The 15,009-nt window shown below is 39.8% G+C and overlaps 1 protein-coding gene across 10 annotated transcripts in view; it reads left to right on the top strand.

The window, feature by feature from the left end:
- The window catches only part of SMAD9 (SMAD family member 9), a 75,291-nt gene that overhangs the window by 30,200 nt on the left and 30,082 nt on the right, over nucleotides 1–15,009 (top strand). The window contains exon 2 of one of the 10 annotated variants that reach the window (XM_054506306.2): nucleotides 13,421–13,613. The exons of the other annotated variants lie outside the window; for them this stretch is intronic. The gene's annotated coding sequence lies outside the window, so the exon portion shown is untranslated. The remainder of the gene's footprint in view (nucleotides 1–13,420; nucleotides 13,614–15,009) is intronic. 10 annotated transcript variants of the gene reach the window in all.

Raw genomic sequence — 15,009 nt, forward strand, 5'->3', positions numbered from 1 at the left:
GAATAACAATGGGCAAAATACTTTCCGCTTTTCTATAGTTCACTTCTGTTTTCTGTTGGGATCTTTCTGACTCTGGAGGTATTTTGCAGTTGACATAAAATGCAAAACAGTACAGAAGTAACCTGTCTTTCACTCTTCTTCCAGCCACCAGTAGTTCTTTCCCCCAAACAATTGATGTCAGTTTCACGAGTAATCAAAGTATTTATCTCCAGCCCCTTCCTCTAAGCTATTATATTAAAGTGTTCAAAAGACAACCAAGTTAATCACATCTTTCGGTAAGGAACACAAATACTGTGTATTATATCTCAGAATTTCTTCTGTCTTCCTGACTGCCAAGGGCTGATGAGTAGCATGCGCATCACACACAAAAAAACATTTGTAGCTGTCATTTGTTTCCCACCTGAGGGTACTGCCTATTTCAGAAGCAATGTGACCAACTTATATTTTGAGAGTTTATTGTAGTGATATTTTTGTGACCCTTATAGATAAAATGTCCAAGCATGCACTTGGCTGTCCTGCTTCTTTATCCAGCTCTCGTCACCTCTTGTATCATAAAGGGGAAAGAGCCCAGTGCTTAGAGGAGCCAGGTTTAAGACTGGGCAATGAGCAGTGTTCATTTTCCAAGAGTAGGTCTGTTTTTTTCCCTGAAGTGCTTTGGAGTAGGACCCTAGGAAGTCTTTGTTGTCAGTCATGCTGGCTGACAGGCCTCTATAGGAGCATGACTTTTGTTTTGTTTTCCTTTTTTTTTTTAGAGTTTTTTTTTAAGATTTTATTTTTTGACAGAGACAGCGAGAGAGGGAACACAAGCAGGGGAAGTGGGAGAGGGAGAAGCGGGCTTCCCACGGAGCAGGGAGCTCGATGCGGGGCTCGATCCCAGGACCCTGGGATCATGACCTGAGCCGAAGGCAGACGCTCAAGGACTGAGCCACCCAGGCACCCCGTGACTTTTGTTTTCTATCCCATAGTTCAGAACACACTCCTGCCTTCGCATTCTCTCCCTACTTCCCACCTTTTCCTTGCTCCTCAAATCTCTCACCCCTGCTCCTCCCAGTCTTACTCAGACTTCACCAGGACATTAGAATCTTTCAGAGGGAATACCCCCATTCTTCCTGAGACCAGATGGACAGACCTGCACTGTCCTCTTACTCTTCTCTTCCATCCGTGGTCCCACTTCCTCTCTATCTTTTGCAACATGAGTATCTCCTTTTTTCTGATTAATTCTTCATCTGTAAGATACTCTGTAGAAGCCCCGTTTTTAAAACAAAACAAAGCAGCACAGTCGTGATTCTATCTTCCTCCGTAGCTACGACCCCATTAGAGCTCCCACGGTCTCTCACCGGAACTTTACGAAGTCTTCTATTTGGTTTCCCTGCTTTCCCTCCCATCCCATTTGTTCTCCACAGGAACTGCCATTGTGATCATTTAAGAATACGTTAGATAGGGGCGCCGGGGTGGCTCAGTCATTAAGCGTCTGCCTTCGGCTCAGGTCATGGTCCTGCGTCTCGGGAGGCCTGCTTCTCCCTCTCCCACTCCCCCTGCTTGTGTTGCCTCTCTTGCTGTCTCTCTCTCTGTCAAAAAATAAATAAAATCTTAAAAAAACCAAAAAAGAATACATTAGATCAGTAAACTTATTTGTTTTTTAAATCCATTCAAGGCTCCCCTTTGTACTTAAAATAAAACCCATTTTCCATACACTGGCTTCCAGGTCGAGCACAGCTGCCTCGAGCCCTCGGGTCCTGCCTCACCTCTAGCTGTGCACCTCCTTGCCCACTCCTCCCTGGCTACACGGGCCTCCCTTCAGTTTCCCAAGGGCACCGAGTTCTGCCCACGCCTGTGCCATCCTTTTAGATCTTTTGCCTGGAATTCTCACTCCACAGCTTCTAGGGAGGCTGACACTTCCTCTTCCTCTCGGTTTAATTATTGTTTCCTCAGTGAAGTCTTCCCCAGTGGGTCCAAGAAGGGCTCTCGCCCATGCTTTGCTCTCTCCCAACACTATGTGTGTCTCCTGCATTGTACTTTATGGCTTGTTAATATTTGCTTGTTTAATATTCAGACAAGACTCTAAGCTCTGTGAGGACAAGGACCATGTCTGTTTTTTACCATTAGGCACTGCCTGGCACAAAGTAATTGATGGTAGGTATTTTTCTTGAAATATACAAATGAGTGAATGCTGGCTAACAAATGAAGTTTGGCTCTGGTTTATGGTTTAGATACAGAGCTTGTTCTTTTATAACAGAAAGCCAATCCTTCACTTGAACTGCATGTCCTTTTAGAGTCACATTATTCTGGAGACTGAAGAGTCCTTGGAGGGCTTTTATCCTGCCTTCCTATCATGCATGCCTCTTCTGTCATCATCCTCCATTTCAGTAGAGTTCAGACTCAGCTCTGGGTTCCTGTGCTCTCTTGCTCCCAGTCTAAGCATTTGGCAGGGGAGACACCCATTGTTGCTTTCCTCCCATCTCCTTTGGGCACCACTACTTACTAGTTGTGTGATCTTGGAGAAGTTACTTAATTTCAGTGTGCCTCAGTTTTCTGAAATATGAAGTGGGGTTATAATAACCACACACAGCTGCTGCAGTGATTCAGTGAGGAAATGCATGTGAAAACTTATAAGCCCACCATAGCCCACCATAAGCCCACCATAGCCTCTGCTTTGTTTTTATTATTTCCATTAACTCTAGTCTTTAAAAAAATATTCATATTGTAGTAAAAGTACACGTATCGTAAAATTTACCATCTTAGCCATTTTTAAGTGAACAGTTTGGTGGTGTTAAATACATTCATAACATTGTACACCATCATAACGTTCATATTACCGTGCAACCATCACCATTATTCACCTATATAACTCTTTTTATTTTGTAAAACTAAAAATCTATACCCATTTAAATAACTTGCCATCCCTCCCCACCATCTCCCCCCACAGCCTCTGGCAACTATTACTCTACTTTCTCTGTGAATTTGACTACTCTAGATGCCTCAAATAAATGGAATCATATAATATTTGTCCTTTTGTGTCTAGCTTACTTCACTTTGCATGATGTCTTCATATTGTAGCATGTCTTAGAATTTCTTTCCTTTTAAAGCCTGAATAATATTCCATTGTATGTAATATCACATTTGTGTATCCATTCATCCATTGATGGACATTCGGGTTATTTTTCTCTTTTGGTTATTGTGAAAATGCTGTTGTGAATATTGGTTTACAAGTATCTCTTCAGATCTCTGCTTTCCATTTTTGGGGGGTATGTACCCAGAAGTGGAATTGTTGGATCATATGGTAATTCTATTGAAAAATTTTTGAGACATTGCTATACTGTTTTCCACAGTGTCTATACCATTTTACATTCCCACCAGCAGGTGCACAAGGGTTCTGAATTCTCTTGATTCTTGACAACATTTTATCTTTTCCTTTTTTTTTTTTTTTTTGAGAGTAGCCATCCTAATGGGTGTGAGGTGGTATCTCATTGTAATTATGGCTTCCATTTCCCCAGTGATTAGTGATGTTGAGCATCTTTTTTGTTGTTGTTGTTAAGATTTTATTTACTTGAAAGAAAGAGTGCACGAGAGGGGTCTAGGGAGAAGCAGGGAGCCTGATGCAGGGCTCGATCCCAGGACCCCGGGATCATGACCTGAGCCAAAGACAGACGCTTAACTGACTGAGCCACCCATGTGCCCCGAGCATCTTTTTATGTGTTTATTGGGCATCTCTTCTTTGGAAAAATGTCTGTGCAAGTCCTTTGTCCGTTTTTTTAATCAGGTTGTTTGGATTTTTGTTATTGAGTTTTAAAAACTCTTTATTCTGTATATTAATCCCTTTTCAGACATATGATTTCCAAATATTCTCTCCCATTTTGTGGGTTGCCTTTTTATTTTGATGCACAAGTTTTTAAAATTTTCATGAAGTGCAGTCTATTTTTTTCTTTTGTTGCCTGTGCCTTCGGTGTCATGTTCAAGAAATTGTTGCCAAATCCAGTGTCATGAAGTTTTTGACCTATGTTTTCTTCTAAAAGTTGTTTATAGTTTTAAATCTTATATTTAAGTCATTGATCCATTTCGTGTTGATTTTTGTATATGGTCTGAGATAAAGGTTCAACTTCATTCTTTTGCATGTGGATATTCAGTTTTCCCAGCACCATTTGTTTGCAAGATTGTGCTTTCCCACTGAATGGTCTTGGCACCCTTGTCAAAAATTATTTGACCATATATGCAGTGATTTATTCCTGGACTCTCTGTTCCATTCCGTTGGTCAGTATGTCTGTCTTTATGCCAGTACCACATGTTTTGATTTCTGTAGTTCTGTAGTAAGTTCTGAAATCAGGAAGTGTGAGGCCTCCAGTTTTGTTCCTCTTTTTCAAGATTATTCTGACTATTCAGGGTCCCTTGAGATTCCATATGAATTCGAGGATGAGTTTTTCTGTTTCTACAAAAAACTTCCTTGGGATTTTGGTCAGGATTGCAATGAATCAGTAGATCACTTTACAAAGTATTGACATCTTGACAATATCAAGCCTTCTAATTGATGAACATGGAATGTGTTTCCATTTATTTATGTATTCTTTCATTTCTCTCAACAATGTTTTCTAGTTTTCATTTGTATAAGTCTTCTACTTCCTTGGTTAATTCCTAAGTATTTTATTCTTTTTTTCCTTGAATTTCAAAACTGATCATGTTTTATTAAAAAACAAAACCATGAGAGACGATGGACTCTGAAAAACAAACAGGCTTCTAGAGGGAAGGGGGGTGGGGGATGGGTTAGCCTGGTGATGGGTATTGAGGAGGGCACGTTCTGCATGGAGCACTGGGTGTTACACGCAAACAATGAATCATGGATCATTACATCAAAAACTAATGATGTAATGTATGGTGATTAACATAACAATAAAAAAATTTTAAAAATGGAATGTGTTGTGATACACATTGAATGTGCTTGTATTTTACAAATACAAGGATCTTCCCTACATGTTCAAAAGTAACATATTCTGTTTAGCCCATACTAATACACAGACTTCAAATTCTTCTAAATCCCACTGCATGAATATCTCTCCCCAGTCAGGCTTTGTGTGAAATCAAAAGATTCCTTGGGGTCTATATAATAATGATATTTTTTTTTTAAAGATTTTATTTATTTATTTGACAGAGAGAGACACAGCGAGAGAGGGAACACAAGCAGGGGGAGTGGGAGAGGGAGAAGCAGGCTCCCCGCAGAGCAGGGAGCCCGATGCGGGACTCGATCCCAGGACCCTGGGATCATGACCTGAGCTGAAGGCAGTCGCTTAACCAACTGAGCCACCCAGGCGCCCCTATAATAATGATATTTAGATCAGGGTGGAGAACACAATAAATTCCTAAGAATACACATTCTCTTGTGAGGAATCCATATCTTCATCTGTGACAGTGTTGCTGGAGATCCTCAGATGCTCACATCTCTACATTCTACAGTGGTTATTGATGTACTCACTGAGCCAGGTCCTAGAGGGCCTGTTGGAGGGTGTTATACTCAGCCATGATCCCTTCATGTCCGTCACCACAGGAGGGACCAGAGGGCCATGAGCACCAGGGGGCCGATGATGCCCTCCAGCGTCTCCTCAAGAAAGGGCTGGAACCCGGCCTCACTGAATGTCATGGGGTCCAGGATTATCTTACTACCAAACTCATATATAGCCTCATTCAGCTCACTGAGGCCCCTGTGGCCTTTGGCTTCATCAGTGGGCAAGGTGGCTTGAGCAGCATTGGAGATGCCAGCAGTGGCCTCCTGGACCTTTATAAACACATAATCTCAGTTGGCTCTTGTGGCAGCAACATTTGGGTGGTGGAGAAACTCTTGGGAGGCTCTGTGCCGCATTGTGGTGTTCTTCCACCAGGGCTACCATCTCCTCCCAGCGGTGAGGGTCCTTTTCTTTGTGTCGTCTTCTTGCTGCTACATTAAGTTTCACCTTCTCTTTCCCCAACTCTTTAAAGGGATTGGCAAGGTCTTGCTCATTTGTAGCATTTTTGACAGCTTCCAGGGCCTCCTCCACCTGCTGCACAGCATCTAGCTAAGGGAAGAATATTTTCCTAATGATTTTGAAGAGGAAGGGCTTCATCCTACTCTTGGAAACTCTGCAAACAACCAAGCACTTGGGAAGAATGGAAGCAACACGACAGACAAGATAAGAGCAGCAGGTTTCTGGTGGGGGCTGAGGCCTCTGAGTATTTAGTTCTGTTTGGTACTATTGTAAATGGGATTGTTTTGTAATTTCCTTTTCAGATTGTTCATTGTGAGTGTTTAGAAATTTTGTGTGTTGATTTTGTATCCTTCTACTTCGCTGACTTTAGTTATTCTAACAGGTTCATTTCTTTGTTGATATGTATATGTGAAATCATTGGAGTTTTCCATATAGAAATCAAATCACCTGTGAGCACAGATAATTTTACTTCTTCCTCTCCAATTTGGATGCCTTTTATTTCTTTCTTGCCTGATTGTTCTGGCTAGAACTTTCAGTATTATGTTGAATAGAAGCGACAAAAGTGGACATCCTTGCCTTGTTCCTAATTTCAGAGGAAGGCTTTCAGTCTTTCTTTCCTTTTTTTTTTAAGATTTTGTTTATTTATTTGATGGAGAGAGACACAGCGAGAGAGGGAACACAAGCAGGGGGAGAGGGAGGAGAAGCAGACTTTTGCCGAGCAGGGTGCCCGATGCAGGGCTCGATCCCAGGACCCTGGGATCATGACCTGAGCCGAAGGCAGATGCTTAACGACTGAGCCACCCAGGCGCCCCGAAGGCTTTCAGTCTTTCACTGTTGAGTATAATGTTTGCTGTGGGTTTTTCATATATAGTTTTTATTGTTTGAAGTAGTTTTTTCTATTCCTAGTTTTTTCAGTGTTTTTTTAATCATGAAAATGTGTTGAATGCTTTTGTTGTCAATTGTTGTCAAATGCTTTTTCTGTATCAATTAAGATGATCATGTTTTTTTCCCCCCTTCATTCTGTTAATGTGGTATATTACAGTGCTTGTTTTTTGTATGTTGAATCATCCTTATATTGCAGGAATAAATCCCACTTGGTCATGGTGTATAATCCTTTTAATGTGCTGAATTTAGTTTGTTAGTATTTTGTTAAGGATTTCTACATCAACACTCATAAAGGATATAGTTTTCTTGTAGTGCCTTTGTTTGTCTTTGGTGTCAGGATAATGCTGGCCTTATAGAATGAGTTAGGAAATGTTCCCTTTTCTTCAGTTTTTTGGAAAAGTTTGAGAAGGATTGGTATTAGTTTTTCTTTAATGTTTGATAGAATTCCCCAGCGAAGCCAACAGGTTCTGGGCTCTTCTTTGTTGGGAGATTTCTGAGTATTAATTCAGTCTTCTTATTAGTTATGGATCTGTTCATATTTTTTTTTTTTTTTAAGATTTTATTTATTTTTTTAGAGAGCGAGAGAGAAACAGCATGAGAGGGGCAAGGGTCAGAGGGAGAAGCAGGCTCCCCGCTGAGCCGGGAGCCCGATGTGGGACTCGATCCCAGGACCCTGGGATCATGACCTGAGCCGAAGGCAGACGCTTAACCATCTGAGCCACCCAGGCGCCCCATCTGTTCATATTTTTTAATTTCTTTGTTAGTCAGTAGATTTTTGTTCCTAGGAATTTGTCCATTTCATCTAGATTATCCAATTTATTGGCATACAGTTGTTCATAGTATTCTTAGACTCTTTTTTATTTTTGTAGAATCAATAGTATGTCTGCCCCTTCATTTCTTTTTATTATTATTATTATGTTATGTTAATCACCATACATTACATCATTAGTTTTTGATGTAGTGTTCCATGATTCATTGTTTGCGTATATCACCTAGTGCTCCATGCAGAGCATGCCCTCTTTGATACCCATCACCAGGCTAACCTATCCCCCCACCCCGTTCCCTCCAGAACCCCCAGTTTGCTTCTCAGAGTCCATAGTCTCATGGTTCGTCTCCCCCTCCGATTTCCCCCCCTTCATTCTTCCCCTCCTGCTATCTTCTTCCTCTTTTTTTTTTTTTTTTTTTAACATACACTGTATTATATGTTTCAGAGGTACAGGTCTGTGATTCAACAGTCTTACACAATTCACAGTGCTCACCATAGCACATACCCTCCCCAATGTCTATCACCCAGCCACCCCATCCCTCCCACCCCCCACCACCTGATTTTAGTAGTTTGAGTCTTCTCTTTTTTCTTAGTCCATCTAGCTAAGGGTTTATCAATTTTGTTGATCTTTTCCAAGAACCAACTCTTGGTTTTGTTGATTTTTTTTTCCTATTGGTTTGCTGGTCTCTGTTTTATTCATTTCTACTCTAATCTTTATTATTTCCTTCCTTCTACTAGCTTTGGGTTTAGTTCATTTTTCATTTTCTAGTTCCTTAAATTGTAAAGTTAGATTGTTGATTTTAGATCTTAATTTTTAATGTGTTTTTAGCTATAAATTTCCCTCTTAACACTGCTTTTGTTGCATCTCATAAGTTTTGGTGTTTTGCATTTTCTTTTTCATTTATTTATAAATATTTTCTAATTTACCTTGTGATTTCTTCTCTGATCCATCGCTTGTTTAAGAGTGTATTGTTTAATTTCCACAAATCTGTGAATTTTCCAGTTTTATTTCTGTTGTTGATTTTTTTTTTTTAAGATTTTATTTATTTATTTGAGAGAGAGAATGAGATAGAGAGAGCGAGCATGAGAGGGGGGAGGGTCAGAGAGAGAAGCAGACTCCCTGCTGAGCAGGGAGCCCGATGTGGGACTCAATCCCGGGACTCCAGGATCATGATCTGAGCCAAAGGCAGTCGCTTAACCAACTGAGCCACCCAGGCGCCCTCTGTTGTTGATTTCTAACTTCATCCTGTTGGGGTCAGAGAAGATACTTTGTATGAAATCTATCTTTTTATATATATTAAGACTTAATCTGTGGCCTAACATATGGTCTACCATGGAAGATGTCCCATATGCACTTGAGAAGAGTGGGTGTGCTGTTGATGTTGGGTGGACTGTTCTGTAAATGTCTGTTACATCCAGTTGGTTTATTGTGTTAAGTTCTCTGTTTCCTGTGGTTGTTCTATCCATTATTGAGAGTGGGGTATTGATGTCTCCAACTCTTATTCTAGCACTGTCTTGTTCTCCCTTCAGTTCTGTCAGTTTTTACTTTATAAATTTTGCTGGTCTGCCATTATTTGCATAAGTGTTTATAGTTGTTATATCTTCTTGCCATATATAGTCTTTTATTAATTATATAAAGTTCTTGTTTATCTCTTGTAAGCTTTTTTGATTAAAGTCTACTTGGTCTGATATTAGTACAATTAACCCTGCTCTCTTTTGGTTGATGTTTGCATGAAATATCTTTTCTCAACCTTTCATTTTCAGTCTGTTTGTGTCTTTGGATCCAAAGTGGGTCTCCTTGGATCATGTGTTTTTATTCTCTACTCTTGTGCCAATCTCTGTCTTTTGGTTGGCAAGTTTAACCCATTTATAGTTAAAGTAATTAATGATAATGAGAGACTTCCTTCTGCCATTTTGCTATTTATTTTATATATGTCTGATAGCTTTTTTGGTTCCTCATTTCCTGCATTACTCTCTTCTTTTGTGTTATGTTGATTTTTTTGTTAAGTGAAATATTCCTAATTCCTCTCTAATTTCATTTTGTATATATTCTTTAGCTGTTTTCTTTTTGGTTACCATTGGAATTGCTTTAAACATCCTGAAGTTATGACACTCTAATTTGAATTCATGCCAGGTTTACTTTAATAACATACAAAATTCTGCTTTTTTATTGTTCCAGGCCCATCCTTTTCAGTTGTTCACAAAATTACATCTTTATACATTGTATTCCTCAAAACATAAACTAATACTTAAGTGGATCAGTCTCTTAAATGATACAGAAAGCTACATGTGGAGTTGCAAGACAAAGTTACAGTAGTGCTAGCTTTTAGACTAATATTTTTTAAAAAATATATATTAGTCTCTTAAATCATGTAGAAAACAAAAAGTGGAGTTATAAACCTTTGTTACAGCAATGCTAGCTTTTACAATTGCCCATGTGTTCACCTTTATTTAGATCTTTATTTCTTCATATGGCTTCAAGTTAGTCCTTCATTTCACCTTGCAGGACTCCCTTGATCATTTCTTTTTCTTCCAGGACAGGTCTAGTGGTAATGAACTCCCTTAGCTTTTCTTTATTGGGACGGTCTTAATTTCTCCTTCACCCTCAAAGGACAGTTTTTCCTAATATAAGATTCTTGGTTAATAGTTTTTCCCTTTGAGCACTTTGAATATTACTGGCCCATTTTGCATCCCTTTAGTGAATTTTTCATTTCTGTTATTGTACTTTTCAGCTCCAGAATTTCTTTTTTTCTTTTTTTTTTTTTTTAAAGATTTTATTTATTTATTTGAGAGAGAGAGAATGAGAGACAGAGAGCACGAGAGGGAAGAGGGTCAGAGGGAGAAGCAGACCCCCTGCTGAGCAGGGAGCCTGATGCGGGACTCGATCCCGGGACTCCAGGATCATGACCTGAGCCGAAGGCAGTCGCTTAACTGACTGAGCCACCCAGGCGCCCTCAGCTCCAGAATTTCTGACTGGTTTCTTTTTAGGTTTTCTATCTCTATTGATATTTCCATTTGTTCATATGTCATTTTCTTGAATTTCTCTAAATATCCCTTTAGTCTTTTTTTGAGCATCTTTAATATAGTTGAGTCAACATCTTTGTCTAGTAGATCTGCCATTGGGTCTTTCTCCAGAACAGTTTAATTTGAATGGGCCATACTTTCCTATTTCTCTGTATGCCTGTGATTTGTTGTTGTCAAAGCCTGAACATCTGAATCTGATGATGTGGTAAATCTGGAAATCAGATTCTCTTCCTTTGCCAGGGCTTGTGGGTTTTTGTTATTGCTTTTGGTTTGTTTTGTTTTTTAATATTGTAAGCTGTTTCTGTGCCAAGGATCAGCCTGAGGTATAAATTCAAGGTCTTCTCAAGTCTTCTCTGAGCCTGCTCCTTTCCCTAGATATACATAATCACTTTCTAATTTTCCCCAAATATGCAATTGCTTTTGAATATCCTAGCCTTTAATGTCTGGCTCCTGAAAGAAGAAAAAGAAAAAAGAAGGGGGGGGGGAAGTGTGCTGCCCCTATTTAAATGCCCCGGAAGTCACTTTAGCCAGAGGAGGAGAGACTTGCAAGAGTGTGGGGTAAGTACAACTGCAGTGGCTACCCTCCCAAAAAAACAGCAGTCAGTGGTCAGAGCACAGATCCCTGATGTTCGAAGGACAGGGTCCATTTTGCCTTCCCTGGCTCCTACAAAGTGAGTGCAGGGTGCTGCAGGAACACATGCACAGTTGCCTGCCAAGGGGTAGGGTATTGGTCACTGCTACTGAGGTAAGAACTGAAATTAACCCAAATTAGCCACATTTACCATCCAGCCCTTCCTGTGGAAGCTGTAATCCTTCAACTGGTTCTAGAGTTCCAGAATAGTTACGTTAATACAGATCTTTCTAGTGTAATAATCATCATCTAGATGGGGAGACAGATTCCTGGTGCTTCATACTCCAGCATCTTTCCAAAACCCTCCGACTCTAGTCTTTTTAGGGCTTTCCTCCATCTTCGAATAGTCAACAACTCTCTTTAGTCCCTTCAGCTTGTTCCCCTTCTCTCTCTTACCTTCTTTTCTTCTTTCTTCTCAGTGCTTTTTTTTTTTTTTTTTTTAACCTTTCGGAGGTCCCAGGTTCTGTTAAGAATTTGAAGAAATATACTTATGGACTCTCTCTCTAGAAAAATCCATATATGCACAATCACTCAAAATGAGCAGACAATTCAGATGTCCAATAGATGACCTGAAGTCCCACCATGGCCCTCTTGAATAGAGCTTCTTTTATAAAGATACATCTCTGTCGCTTCCTTTGGTACTGTGGTCAGAGGATATTCTCTCCTGCAACAAGAAGCTAACTAGACTGTGAACAGGAATTGCCCTCTCACGGATTTGTAGGAAAACTCTGAATACAGCTAGAAAAGCCTCTTTCCCAGAATATGAAATCATGATACCATTTCCATGTTTACACAACTGATATGTTTATCTGGTGACACTAAACTGGTGCGTGTATGGAGTAGTTATTTATACTTTACAAAGCAAACTTGTAATTGCCATTAAAACACATAGGGATGACAGACTAATTTAAGTGAGGACAAAGTCAAATTAATGAAATAAACATCCAATGTATTTGAGTGTGAGTGTGTTTATTACTATATATATATAGTAATAACTATATATATATATGTGTCAATAGGGATAATAAAAGCCAACTATTTTCTAGATAGACATTTTTTGGATCTGTTTTTATACTTTTAAAGCACCTGTTATCACCATATTAATTATTAGTATACAAAAAGTGCTTATAAAAGTAGTCAAGGAAACAGTGTTTTCCTGTAAGGAGATTAAATGTTCTTTTGGCATGTGTGTTCTAGTTCTGAATTTGGTTAATACACTGTTTTATAGAAGGGATACCATGGATGAGAGGGTCAAAATTGGTAAGATTAAAAAATGAAGGGTGCCTGGGTGGCTCAGTTGGTTAAGCGACTGCCTTCGGCTCAGGTCATGATCCTGGAGTCCCGGGATCGAGTCCCGCATCGGGCTCCCTGCTCGGCGGGGAGTCTGCTTCTCCCTCTGACCCTCCTCCCTCTCATGCTCTCTGTCTCTCATTCTCTCTGTCTCAAATAAATAAATAAAATCTTTTTAAAAAATGAATAAATAAATAAATAAATAAAAATGAAAAAAGCAAATAATGAAAGAATAACATTTTGTCTTGGTGAATGTTTCTGGAGTGGGCCCTTGCGGAATGGACAAATGCCTCCTGATCCCCTGGGCTGACTATAGCGTACAACCTGGTAGATGAAGTAGACTTTTCTTGGCCACACTGACCAAGAAGCAGGGCCCATGAAGGATTGTTCAGAGGTTCTTTGTGTACAGTGCATAGGCATGCTCCAGGGCAGATAGCCAACATAATCATCTTAAATGGTAATTTTTTGAATTTTGTTTTCTTCAGAATTAAAATCACCAATTGACTCTTCTAAGGAGGCCAGTAATTAAAAATAATCTTGAGTAACTGCTAGCAAGAGTTTGATTTAAACTGACAGCTTAAAAATGAAAGGTTCGTGTCTCTCAAACTTTTATCCAGCCTGGCAAACTGGATTTTAAGGTAGAATTATGTACAGTTAAATCATGGTGTTTGCATGTGGTCAGTGCTGCTCTTCTTTTAAGTGGTCCTGTTTATTTTAAAAACTTGAAAATGAGAAGTATTTTTGTTCCCTCATTTGGGGTTTATTGTAAAACTCATATGCCCGAAAAAGAAAGTCCTGTTTCATGCTGTGCATGAAGTGGACCACGAGTGAACCAAAAGAGAGATGGGCATGGTTCTTTTGTCCTTCCGTCCACAGAAGGCAAGCTCTAATGGCCAACAGATGGCATTTGTGGAGATCTGGGGTGATGAAGTCCTTGATGAAGGTGCTGCAAGTGATGTCAAACACAGTAATGCCAAGCATACATTTTCACTCATTCCTTCGTGGCAATAAAAACAATGCTAGAAAGAAACAAAAATCTGGAAAGAAAAGTGAAGTTCATGTGGTGTTGGTAGGTGACATTTGCTATAAAAAGGGTCAATTTGACAACTGTGGGGGAAAAAATTGTTGTTTTGCTCTGCTCTATAGAATATAGCTTCATGAATGAAGGTTTCAGTCTCAGACTGGACTATTCTGGGGGTGGGTGGGGGAGGGGAGTAGCAATGTAGCGTCAATGGCAGCTAAATGAGTCACACTGTCCCACGTGTCAGGTACTGCCAACAGCCATGGAGTCAGCAATTGCACTACTGGGTATTTACCCCAAAGACACAGATGTAGTGAAAAGAAGGGCCATATGCACCCCAATGTTCATAGCAGCAACGTCCACAATAGCCACACTGTGGAAAGAGCTGAGATGCCCTTCAATAGATGAATGGATAAAGAAGATATGGTCCACATACACAATGGACTATTACTCAGCCATCAGAAAGGATGAATACCCAACTTTTGCATCAACATGGATGGGACTGAAGGAGATTATGCTAAGTGAAATATATCAAGCAGAGAAAGTCAATTATCATATGGTTTCACTTATTTGTGGAACATAAGGAATAGAATGGAAGACATTAGGAGAAGGAAGGGAAAAATGAAGGGGCGGAAATCAGAGGGAGAGATGAACCATGAGAGACTGTGGACTCCGGGAAACAAACTGAGGGTTTTAGAGGGGAGGAGGGTGGAGGAATGGGTTAGCCCGGTGATGGGTCTTAAGGAGGGCACATATTGCATGGTGCACTGTGTCTTATGTGAAAACAATGAATCATGGATCACCACATCAAAAACTAATGAAGTACTGTATGGTGACTAACATAACATAACAAAACAAAACAAAATAGAAAAAATTAAAAAAACAACAACCTTGGAGTCATGGAACTCTTGCCCAGACAGACCCTTACACTGAGGGTGAGCACCCCTTGATCTGCAGATGAGGAAATGAGGGGGCCCAGAGAGACCACATAGTTGGTTTGTGGCAAGGGATAGACAGTTTTCTTAGGAAAGTGAGAATTTAATCACAAAAAGAATTAGTAGAAAATTATCCTAATCTGCTAAGTTAGTTTATTTTTTAACTGTGACCTAAATCCTTCTAAGTGCAACTCAGTTATCATCTCCAAAATCCTTCTAGAAGCCCCAGGCTTGGGCCAAGGACTCTTCCTCGTGTAACCACCTTTAGCATCTCTCTTCCATAGCTCTTGTTAGATTTTGCAGAAATTATCTGGTCAGGTTTTTCTTTATAAATCCTTCACATACATTCATCTTTATAGTCTGTTTTGTTTTTCATTCTTCTTTGTACATTATACGAATAAAGTAACTATAAGCAATATTAACAAACCCCCTCCTATTTGTGGAACTGTTTTTTAATAACCTCCCTGGGAGTGCTCTCTTTTACTTATTAGGGTGAGCCTGGGCAGTGG

The sequence above is a fragment of the Mirounga angustirostris genome, unplaced genomic scaffold, assembly GCF_029215605.1.
Source record: "Mirounga angustirostris isolate CCGP_5_RB_7025 unplaced genomic scaffold, mMirAng1.0.hap1 SCAF_3, whole genome shotgun sequence".
NCBI lineage: Eukaryota > Metazoa > Chordata > Mammalia > Carnivora > Phocidae > Mirounga > Mirounga angustirostris.